Source organism: Entelurus aequoreus, linkage group LG11, assembly GCF_033978785.1.
Source record: "Entelurus aequoreus isolate RoL-2023_Sb linkage group LG11, RoL_Eaeq_v1.1, whole genome shotgun sequence".
NCBI lineage: Eukaryota > Metazoa > Chordata > Actinopteri > Syngnathiformes > Syngnathidae > Entelurus > Entelurus aequoreus.
Genome location: NC_084741.1, coordinates 21,037,148 through 21,050,246, shown reverse-complemented (window position 1 = coordinate 21,050,246; position 13,099 = coordinate 21,037,148). Strand labels below are relative to the sequence as shown.

Below are 13,099 nucleotides of genomic sequence, written 5' to 3'. Positions count from 1 at the left end.
GGGTGGAGGACAGAGTAAAACAACTTGCACTGAGCCTAGTCTATAAAATTCGCTACACCGCCCTGATACCGAAGTACATGTCAAACTACTTCCAGAACGTAAATGACCGCCATAACCACAACACAAGGGGGAGCTCCAGAAACCACGTTAAACCCAGATTCCGATCTAACAAAGGTCTTAACTCATTCTCCTTCTATGCCACATCAATATGGAATGCACTCCCAACAGGTGTAAAAGAAAGTGCAAAACCGCACTAAAAGAACACCTCCAGGCAGCTACAACCCTAGCCTAACCCCCTCAACCCACCACATCCCACCTCCCCGGATTGTAAATAATCAAAAGTATATATTTGTTCTTATGCTTTCTGAGCTCACTATGTTCACTGCTCGCTGTACATATCCTACGAAGTCAGACCTACACTGTTACAATGTCCATTTCTCAGATGATATAATTGATGACTGAAGTATGCTGATAGCAACCAAACCTAACCCCCCCCCCCCCCCCCCCTCCACCGGATTGTAAATAATGTAAATAATTCAATGTATATACTCTGATGATTAACTTGTGTGATGACTGTATTATGCTGATAGTATATATTTGTACCATGAATTGATTAACGTGGACCCCGACTTAAACAAGTTGAAAAACTTATTCGGGTGTTACCATTTAGTGGTTAATTGTACGGAATATGTACTGTACTGTGCAATCTACTAATAAAAGTTTCAATCAATCAATCAATCAAATCAACTTGGGTTTTTATGAATTTATTAGCAATGTTTAAAGCATTCCTTAACCTAAAAAAATCACAGGATTTAAAAAAATGTTTTAAACAAAATATGAAATAATGATGTTTTACTCGTTTTACACCACAGGTTTAAAAGTAGACAATATGTCAGTAAAAGCACATACTCAAAGCTCATCAGAATACTGTATTGTGTTCATTAATTAACAGGTTACTGTATTGTTTTCATTAATTATAACTAATAAGTCATAATTAATTATAATTATAGAAAGAACTACCACCAAAAGCTTCCTTGTTGTCCACGGTCTGCTCTGTCATACAAAAGCTGCAGATTTTCTCCATGTTTATTTTACGCTTGAAAAGTATGAGCGATCTACAGCGCTAACTTTTGTCTGTAAATGAGGGACGATGAGAGGTTATCATCAACATCTCTGACATGTATATGTTATGAGGTCATTGTAAATGGAAATCTGTAATTGCCTCACCCTGCATAAATAAAGGTTTAATAAATATATAAATACACGTCGACTACGAAGTGAGGACGACAGTGTGTTTAATGTTTGTATACTACATTACCCAGAATGCTTAGCACCGGATACAGGAACTGGAAGTAGGTCTGGGCTATGACAGTTTTGCGCTTTAAGCAATAAATAGTCGATATATTGTCACACGTTGTTGTTCCTGTGTTGTCTACACAGAAAATAAAACATTTGTTTTGATTAAACGTCCCCGTTTTAGTGCCACTGAGAAACAAATGAGATCGCCGAAAATTATGCCTATTGGACAAAATATACGGGAAAGTAACAAGGCCACGCAAAATTCGCAGGGATTGAGTGAATTGGTAACATATTTTATGCATATATAACACGAGTGGAAGTAGGGCTGGGCGATATGGCCTTTTTTTAAATTCTCTATATTTTTAGGCCATGTCACGATACACGATATATATCTTGATATTTTGCCTTAGCCTTGAATGAACACTTGATGCCTATAATAACAGCAGTATGATGATTCTATGTGTCTACATTAAAACATTCTTGTTCATACTGAATTAATAAATGCTCATTTTAAACTTTCATGCATAGAGGGAAATCACAACTAAAGTCAATTGACCAAAACTGCATTTATTAAACAGTTATTAAGCAGTGGCACAAACATTCATGTCATTTCCAAAACAGAAAGTGCAAGATTGTCAGAGACATTTTAAAACAAGCTATGAGTGCACTTTTGTGCATGATGTCACTAAGATGACATATCAAAACAACACTAAATTAAAGTGCACTTTTTGTACAGAACGCCACTACAATAGTTTAAAACAAATAAAGTGCACTTTTGTGCATGATGTCACACAAGATATTTCAATAACTGTCAAATAAAAATGAGCTGCATAATAGGAAATCAAATCCTTCACTATGTGGTAGGTTCCTGCAGACGTTATCTCCTTCTGTTGTTGAGTATTTTTTTCAAACGGTGTTGATGTGGAAATGGTTGCCTCGGCATTTGGTTGGTGTGGCACCGAACGGAGATGTTAACATGCAGAGTTGTAAACACTCTTCATTAGGGATGATACTCGAAACCGGTTTTCCCAGTTGTTTGATAAGAAAAGAACCGAGTCCTCTGACTCAAATCCCTTTTTGAGAACCGGTATCCGTTATCGAGACCACTATAGTAAAGGAAAAGAGTTGATTCTTTATTCGAATCCCGTCCCGACCAGAAATGCTCCGTGGGACATCACAAGAAATGACGTCACGTAGCTCAGTCATTAGGCGCAGATAGCGAAAGCAGGAAAACAATGGACGGGAAAAAGCGCTCCAAGGTGTAATAAAGTTCAAAACAAAAGCTATAATCCATCGAATAACTTTACTGAGAGATTTTAGCAGGGTAAAACACATGACGAACACTTTTACGACCAACCGGAAACATAGCAACCAGGCTAGCAACGCACCTCCTTTACTGCAGCTGTCGCAACGTTCTTAAAACAACCGGAGCACATACATATATATACAACATATCTCCCTTTTTTAACTTTTGTTTTTCTTTCCTTGTAAACAAAACAAAATCACACTGTAGATGTGTTGTCTGTCTAATTATAAATAATGCAGACGAGGCGTGTTGGCTGAGTTATTGACGTTTACTTTCACAGCGTGGCAACATGCAACACTTTTCGGGGCTACCGCGCATGCTCGTAACTCCCGTTGCATGCTGGGTAGTGTAGTTGTTATATTCTCTAGCTCATAACATTTTCCCCCCTATAAAGAAATAATGTTAACTCAATAAAGTGTATTTCTTTTTTTAGCTTTAACTTTTCATTTTTTAGCATTGTAACCACATTTGCAAAGAACTTTTCTCTTCATAGAATTTTCTTTCAATAAAGAAATAAAGTGCAAAAATGTCAAAGCATCATAACAAACAGTTATGTCAAATAGCAGCAGAAGTGCACTTTTTGGAGAGCTGTATTATTTTCAGTTTTGTGCCCAAGGGACTGATTTTATTTAACACTATATTATTATTTATACACCTATAGTGATCACAGAGACAGGTTGTTTTTGTGTTACTGTATATATTTGTTTCTCTGAAAAATCCCACTTAATATACTTTGGGTAACAACAGTCAATATTTATATATTTTATTTTATTTTTTTAGGTGGGTAACAGTCAATATTTATTTATTTATTAGATTTTATTTTTTTATTATATAATAAAAGTGAGCTTTTGTTAAACCAAATATTGTGTGTTTTTTTCCATATACAACAACCTATCTGGACTCGATAAGAGAATCGATAAGGAATCGGTTCGATAAGAGGATTCGATAATAGGCTCGAACTCGATAATTCCTTATCAAACATCATCCCTACTCTTCATTCTCTAGCTGGTGACTTTTCAAATGATGCTACATATTAGCAGTAATGCTACTTTTTGTAGCAACGCTTTTTGCTTTTGTAGTTTTTCATGAGCTGTGTACTAGTATTGTATGTCTGGGTGGGGGTCCTGCTTTGGAAATAATTTTTACCCCTTTCCGATATCGCATTTAGTTCCCACTAAAACATTCACATGTTGCACAATGAGATGTAAACACAGGATCATGTGTACATTCCTGTAACTTTCTGTTTGTAACATATATCTTTATTAGTATTTCTTTAAAATAATATTAATCATTTTATGATTAATATTTATAAATTAAGATTAAATTAAGATTACAGTTGGTACAAAATGCGGCTGCAAGGCTTTTGACAAAAACAAGAAAGTTTGATCATATTACGCCTATACTGGCTCACTTGCACTGGCTTCCTGTGCACTTAAGATGCGACTTTAAGGTTTTACTACTTACGTATAAAATATTACACGGTTTAGCTCCAGCCTATCTCGCCGATTGTATTGTACCATATGTCCCGACAAGAAATCTGCGTTCAAAGAACTCCGGCTTATTAGTGATTCCCAGAGCCAAAAAAAAGTCTGCGGGCTATAGAGCGTTTTCTATTCGGGCTCCAGTACTCTGGAATGCCCTCCCGGTAACAGTTAGAGATGCTACCTCAGTAGAAGCATTTAAGTCCCATCTTAAAACTCATTTGTATAATCTAGCCTTTAAATAGACCCCCCCTTTTTTAGACCAGTTGATCTGCCGTTTCTTTTCTTCTCTCCTCTTCTCCCCTGTCCCTTGCGAGGGGGAGTTGCATAGGTCCGGTGGCCATGGATGAAGTGCTGGCTGTCCAGAGCCGGGACCCCGGGTGGACCACTAGCCTGTGCATCGGTTGGGGACATCTCTGCGCTGCTGACCCGTCTCCGCTCGGGATGGTTTCCTGTTGGCCCCGCTGTGGACTGGACTCCCGCTGATGTGTTGGATCCACTGTGGACTGGACTTTCACAATGTTATGTCAGACCCACTCGACATCCGTTGCTTTCGGTCTCCCCTAGAGGGGGGGGGTTACCCACATATGCGGTCCTCTCCAAGGTTTCTCATAGTCATTCGCCGACGTCCCACTGGGGTGAGTTTTTCCTTGCCCGTATGTGGGCTCTGTACCGAGGATGTCGTTGTGGCTTGTACAGCCCTTTGAGACACTTGTGATTTAGGGCTATATAAATAAACATTGATTGATTGATTGATTGAAGAAAAAAATATATATATATTTTTCACTAAAGAAGGGTTCGGTGAATGCGCATATGAAACTGGTGGGGTTCGGTACCTCCAACAAGGTTAAGAACCACTGGTCTAGTGTTTGGATGATTGTAAATCCAAGCCATCCACCCATTTTCTACCGCTTGGCCCACTCTCGGTGATGGACACAAATTAAATAAGTGCAGTTTCCTTTTAAATGTAACAACAGCAAAGGCATCTGTTACACTTTATCACATCAACCGTGAAGACGTCATTAACGTCAACTTGAGCCCCTTTACAGGGGATGAAATGAGACTTATTAATAAAATAGATATGAGAGGACATACACAGTGTTGGCGTTAACGCACTTTTTGTGTCTTTTTACGCATTGAAATCAGAAACGACGCGAAATTCCCGAAGTCCGTGCGTCCCCCGGACTTCTTTTTTTTTTTTTTTTTACAGATTATTGCTTTCCGTCGGTGTTTTGTTTTGTTTATATTTGCCGGGTCTAATTATTAATTATTGGTCGATTTCAAAGTAATGCACTTTCTGGTACAATTTCTTAAATATTGATTCGCTGAAAGTTTTATCGATCACAAATACTGCATTTCCGACTCCCGCGTGTTATTGTTTTCTTCATGGCGAGCAATAAACCCAAGAAGCGAAGCTTCAATTAAGAGTGGCTTCAGGAGCCACTTTTCAGCAAATGGCTCACTTATGAAGATAGAAAGATGTTTTACACGCCATACGGGCTAAGAACAAGAACACCTTTACGACCGGGTGCACTGATTTTCAACGATCCAGCCTCACCAGGCACCAAGAACCACCCTCCAGATCCGCTCTTTGGTCGGAATGACGAGGCCGTCGATTCGTTTCAACTCTTTATGTATGTTTTCCACAAAGCCAAGCGGACATCCACCATGCTAGTAACACTCCTGAACATGCTAGCGCTCCCTCGCCTAACTCGCCCGCTCACTTACACACGTCACTCACCCCACATACCGCCATTTTTAAAGGGGAACACACAGCTGATAGCCATCACCAAGCCAGAGATGAAATGCCAGAGTGCCACTGTATTAAATGACATTGAAACTATCTTGCAAAATTCTAAGTTTGTTGGCATGATTTGCCGTGAAAGTGTAGATGTGGCGTGTTTTAAACCAGTGGTTCACAAATGGGGGTACGCGTACCCCTGGGGGTACTTGAAGGTATGCCAAGGGGTATGTGAGATTTTTTAAAAATGTCTGTCAAAAAGAACTGTGAAAAGAAATGCCGCAATGCAATATTCAGTGTTGACAGCTAGATTTTTTGTGGACATGTTCCATAAATATTGATGTTAAAGATTTCTTTTTTTGTGAAGAAATGTTTAGAATTAAGTTCATGAATCCAGATGGATCTCTATTACAATCCCCAAAGAGGGCACTTTAAGTTGATGATTACTTCGGTGTAGAAATCTTTATTTATAATTGAATCACTTGTTTATTTTTCAACAAGTTTTTTGTTATTTTTATATATTTTTTTCCAAATAGTTCAAGAAAGACCACAACAAATTAGCAATATTCTGCACTATTATACAATTTAATAAATCAGAAACTGATGACATAGTGCTGTATTTTACTTCTTTATCTCTTTTTTTCAACCAAAAATGCTTTGCTCTGATTAGGGGGTACTTGAATTAAAAAAATGTTCACAGGGGGTACATCACTGAAAAAAGGTTGAGAACCACTGTTTTAAACGAATGATGATCTACATACAGGTGAGACTAATCAATTAAATTTGTCACATGCATGTATGCCCTGGCACACCATTATCATTTCATGATCGAAGCAAAAAACGTTTTACACTTTTATACTGAAATAAATACACCTACAACTTATTAAATACAAATATAGAAAAAAATATCGGCAGCGGTAATGTTTAGATCAGTGGTTCTTAACCTTGTTGGAGGTACCGAACCCCACCAGTTTCATATGCGCATTCACCGAACCCTTCTTTAGTGAAAAATAAAATGTTTTATGTCAAATTCAAGAAAAAGTTATGTTTTTGGTAACACTTTAATATGGGGAACATATTCTAAATAACAAAGACTTAATTTAGAGTTTTTTGGACACTAGGGGAACATATTCTAAGTAACAAAGACTTAATTTAGAGTTATTTGGTTAGGGTTAGGGCCAGGGTTAGAGGGTTAGGGTTATAATAAGGCCATGCCTAATAAGACATTAATAAGTACTTAATAATGACTAGTTAAGAGAAAATATTTTACTAATTTGCATGTTAATAAGCAACTAATTAATGGTGAATATGTTCCCCATACTAAAGTGTTACCATGTTTTATTACTGGTGCACAAAATGAACCGTGCATGAACATCACCTTGTTCAAAGAACAAAAACCAACACAGTGCATAAACTCACAACAAAATTACACACTTGCAAATCAGTGTGACTTCTGCTGTTGCCGTATCCGTAATACGCCGATAGGGAGAAGTTTTTATTTACACGATGAGTCGGGTGTGTCTTGACCTCCGCCGAACCCCTGAGCCCGACTCACCGAACCCCTAGGGTTCGATCGAACCCAGGTTAAGAACCACTGGTTTAGATCCATGAAGGAAAGAAGAAAGTGAATGAATGTTTATAACTGAATACATTTACATATGCATAAAAATTTGTTTTCTTTTGTATTATTATTTTTAATGAATTAAGTAACGTTTATGACAACCTTTTTCCAAAACACAATATAGAATGTGAGATACAACTGGATAATGCATACATTTATCATTTCTTTTCAAAACGCTTACAAAAAAGTGGGACCCCAAAAATCTACTGTGGGACCCCACTTTTATGACTTGATGGGGTCCCTGGGACCCGATTTTGGAGATTCCTAGCGCCAACACTGGGCGAACTTTGGTATGCTGTCTAACTTAGAAGTAGATTTTCCAGAATGTTTTATGTGTTATGTTGCGCCCTACAAAGTGTTTATACTTTAAATATTGTGCTTATTACACACCAGCTGTTTTGTAACAATAATCTTGGTTGTAGTTAGGGCTCAGCCAATAAAACGATATCAATATATATCGCAATAGACACAATCGCCTCTCAATACAAAGGTCCTGAGTAGTCCTGAGTTCAATCCCGGGCCTGGGATCTTTGTGTGGAGTTTGCATGTTCTCCCCGTGACTGGGGGGGGGGATTCCCAGTCACGGGTTCCCTCCGGGTACTCCGGCTTCCTCCCACCGCCAAAAACATGCACCTGGGGATAGGTTGATTGGCAACACTAAAATGGTCCCTAGTGTGTGAATGTGAGTATGAATGTTGACTGTCTATCTGTGTTGGCCCTGTGATGAGGTGGCGACTTGTCCAGGGTGTACCCCGCCTTCCGCCCGAATGCAGCTGGGATAGGCTCCAGCACCCCCCGCGACCCCAAAAGGGACAAGCGGTAGAAAATGGATGGATGGATAGACACAATCGATATCAATATAAAATGCGTTCGATAAAATATTTGATGTGTATATATAATTTTTGGACAGAAGGAACCAGAAATTAACCAGGATAATGCATACATTTATCATTTGTTTTGAAAACGGCTACAAAAAAATGGGATTTTTATGACTTGGTGGGGTCCTTGGGATCCCATTTTGAATATTCCTAGCGCCAACACTGATACATATTAATGTATATATTTACACTAGTGCAGGGGTGTCCAAACTTTTTCCACTGAGGGCCGCACACGGAAAAATTAAAGCATGTGGGGGCCATTTTGATATTTTTCATTTTCAAACCATAACAAAATATATGCATTTTTTTATTTATTTTACCTTTAGGGGTCCCGGGGACCATAAAGGATCTCAGTCATTAAAATGTTAAAAATAAATCAGATTATTATTATTTTTTTAATTATTTAACGCTTACAGTAAATCTCTGCATCAACTTCAAGTTGATATAAAGTAATACAAATTAAAAAAAATGTTTTATGGCTTTTCTGTCAAAAACAACTTAGTTTTTTATAGTAAAACTGAAATATGCAGTATTTAGTAATTAGAGCCCTAAAAGATCAATATTGCAGGACACCATTGATTTTAATTCTTTCATATTTTTGAGTAATCACAGTGAAAAGATAAATAAAAAATCATTAAATATATTTGGGATCCAAAAGGTGCCCCACTCATAAAGTGATACATTTGTATTAGGTTTTTCTTTTACTTTCAACACTTAAGTTACGAGATCAACTTCAGATATATCTGTCGATTTTATGCTGGAACTATTATTGTTTGTTTTATGCGCTTTTGTCAAATGAAACTTTGATGTTTTTATATGGTTTCTACACAACATATGCAATATTTACCACATAAAACATTTTAAAGTGAAATATTTGAAGTAATTAGAGCCCTGAAAATAATTCATTATAACAAGGATTTTTTGTTATTTTTTTTGAGCATTGGCAAAAAAAGAAAAATGAAGAAAGACAAATGAAAAAAAAAACAGCCTGCATGGCAGCTTTTGTGTCAACATTGCAACTTTTTCTTGTTAGATTTCACCTCATTCGACTTTTTTTAACGTTCTTTTTTATTTTTACAATTGTATTTCCAGAATGTGTGGCGGGCCGGTAAACAATTAGCTGCGGGCCGCAAATGGCCCCCGGGCCGCACTTTGGACACCCCTGCACTACTGTAAGCAATCTGTCACTAATCTAAAGTAGACAACAGCTTACCGTCAGCGAAGGGGGCGTTTCATGGCGGTGGGAGATATCGCCACTCAAATGTAAATGTTAGCCGTACAGTGGACATCGAGAGGTTATGATGCCACCCCCACCTCTTTTCAAAAACAAGCGCCGACGACGTCGCCAATACGCCGCTCTCAACCGCGAAGACGCCGCATTGTGGGGGTACAGCATACAAAAGGGGGGGGCAGGAAACCGAGCCGTCCGTGAACGTCACGGGGGAGCTAGCTAGCGTAAGGACGCGAAATCAAACAGGGTGCGTTTGCGTTCCCATCGCCGCTGGAGGGTTCGGAGGCAACAAGGGGGGAGATTAGGCCTCGGAGTTGGAAACTTTAACAAAAAAAGACGCATAAAAGAAGGCGTTTCTGTCGGACCCTCCGCCCACCCTTCCACGGAGACGACGACGGGGCTAATGGAAGGACGGTCCTCCACATAGTGACCCTGCCTCGGCACAAAGGGAGGCTCGTCCCCACACGTCCACCTCCCCCTCTCGCCTTCTCCTCTTCGGCGGCGGAGGGGGGGGAAAAACGTCACTTTTCACGGGACATTTGAAGACTTTTTTTTTTTTTTTTTTTAAGCCCCTCGAACGTTACCTTGCTGGCGGCTCGGCCGTCGATGCTGCGATGCGGCGTGGTTAATCCCCCGAGCTAGGCGGAGAGAAGAGGGCTCCTCACGCGGCGGCGGCGTCCTGGCTATTTAAAGCGCGGAGGCAGCAAGCGAAAAAACAGCCGACAGAAGCGAGGCAGTCCCCGGACCGCCTCCCGCGCGCGCTCCCGACACGCTCGTCGCTTCTGGCCGGCGCGCGTGCACGCGGGGGGAGGGGGGGGCAGCCTCCTACGAGGAGGCCACACGGGCGCGCGCGTTAATGAATCAATTAAAAAAGCGGTGACAACAAAAGGCGTCGGGGCAATGCTAGTAAGATGGCTGTTGCTTCACGCATGGAGGCGAGCGTTTAGCAAACAGCGTGTTTGCCATGCGTTATTGTTTTTGCATGAGCATCAAAGCATTGTGGCCCCACAGACTGAGACTCCTCACACTAGTGTTGTTCAACCTTTTTGGAGCCAAGGCACATTTTTGTTCATTGAAAAAATGCAGAGGCACACCACCAGCAGAAAACATTAAAAATGTAAACTCGGTAGTTGATATTGACAGTAAAAAGTCATTGTTGCAATTAGGGGTGTGGGAAAAAATCGATTTGAATTCGAATCGCGATTCTCACGTTGTGCGATTCAGAATCGATTCTCATTTTTAAAAAATAGATTTTTTAAAATTTATTTAATTTTTAATTTATTTTTTATTTATTTTTATTAATCAATCCAACAAAACAATACACAGCAATACCATAACAGTGCAATCCAATTCCAAAACCAAACCCAACCTACATACTTGCCAACATTGAGACCTCCGATTTCGGGAGGTGGGGGGTGGGGGCGTGGTTGGGGGTGGGGCGGGGGCTTGGTTAAGAGGGGAGGAGTATATTTACAGCTAGAATTCACCAAGTCAAGTATTTCATATATATATATATATATATATATATATATATATATATATATATATATATATATATATATATATATATATATATATATATATGTATATATATATGTATATATATATATATATATATATATATATATATATATGTATATATATATGTATATATATATATATATATATATGTATATATATATATGTATATATATATATATATATGTATATATATATATATGTATATATATATATATATATATATGTACATATATATATATGTATATATATATATGTATATATATATATATGTACATATATACATATATATATGTATATATATATATGTATATGTATATATATATATATATATATATATATAAGTATATATATATATATATATATACAAGAAATACTTGACTTTCAGTGAATTCTAGCTATATACTGTATATATATTTATCTTATATATATATATATATATATATATATATATATATATATATATATATATATATATATATATATATATATATATATATATATATATATATATATATATATATATATATATATATAAATAAAATAAATACTTGAATTTCAGTGTTCATTTATTTACACATATACACACACATAACACTCATCTACTCATTGTTGAGTTAAGGGTTGAATTGTCCATCCTTGTTTTATTCTCTGTCACTATTTTTCTAACCATGCTGAACACCCTCTCTGATGATGCATTGCTGTGTGGCACGCACAAAAGCGCTTTCATCAATTGTACTCGAATCTGGAATCTTCCATCTCTCCCTAGCATGGCCCAATCTTTGCTTCCTGAGGAAGATCTTCACTGCCAAGCACTTGGTGGTCCACTACTTCTTCCCGGAGGCTATCCAGGTCCAATCGCAGCTGCTGCTTGGAACTTACAAGCGTATTTCTTCATCTTACTCGTCGTCGGCGTCGCCACGGCTGTATCTTCCTCGTTCTTCTGCTTCGTCTCCTTGTTGTGTGCGCAGTTGTGCACTGCACTCTCTAAAAGCCGTAGATGTTATTGTCACATATGCATGTACAGTAGATGGCAGTATTGTCCTGTTTAAGAGTGTCACAACATTGCTGTTTACGGCAGACGAACTGCTTTACGGTAGAAGAAAACGTGACTGCTGTTGTTGTGTGTTGTTACCGCGCTGGGAGGACGTTAATGAAACTGCCTAACAATAAACCCACATAAGAAACCAAGAACTCGCCCTCGATCATTGTACAGTTATAACGTGATTGGGCAGGCACGCTGTTTATATTGTGGGAAAGCGGACGTGAAAACAGGCTGTCCTCACTCAGGTCCGCATGGAGCTGGAGGGGGCGTGGCCTCCAGCTCCACCTAAATTTCGGGAGATTTTCGGGAGAAAATTTGTCCCGGGACGTTTTCGGGAGAGGCGCTGAATTTCGTGAGTCTCCTGGAAAATCCGGGAGGGTTGGCAAGTATGCCGACCCAGCAACACTCAGAACTGCAATAAACAGAGCAATTGAGAGGAGACACAAACACGACACAGAACAAGCCAAAAGTAGTGAAACCAAAATGAATATTATCAACAACAGTATCAATATTAGTTACAATTTCAACATAGCAATGATTAAAAATCCCTCATTGACATTATCATTAGACATTTATAAAAAAATAAATAAAAGAACAATAGTGTCACAATGGCTTACACTTGCATTGCATCTCATGAGCTTGACAACACACTGTGTCCAATATTTTCACAAAGATAAAATAAGTCATATTTTTGGTTCATTTAATAGTTTAAACAAATTTACATTATTGCAATTAGTTGATAAAACATTGTCCTTTACAATTATAAAAGCTTTTTACAAAAATATACTACTCTGCTTGCATGTCAGCAGACTGGGGTAGATCCTGCTGAAATCCTATGTATTGAATGAATAGAGAATCGTTTTGAATCGGTAAAATATCGTTTTTGAATCGAGAATCGCGTTGAATCGAAAAATTCGATTTTGAATCGAATCGTGACCCCAAAAATCGATATTGAATCGAATCGTGGGACACCCAAAGA

General features: G+C 38.3%; 1 protein-coding gene across 1 annotated transcript in view; it reads right to left on the bottom strand.

Annotated features, from left to right (window-relative positions):
* The window catches only part of LOC133659860 (ubiquitin-conjugating enzyme E2 E2), a 119,976-nt gene extending 109,648 nt beyond the window's left edge, over nucleotides 1–10,328 (bottom strand). The window contains exon 1 of the mRNA XM_062062670.1: nucleotides 10,142–10,328. The gene's annotated coding sequence lies outside the window, so the exon portion shown is untranslated. The remainder of the gene's footprint in view (nucleotides 1–10,141) is intronic.
* Between the last annotated feature and the right edge of the window lie 2,771 nt (nucleotides 10,329–13,099).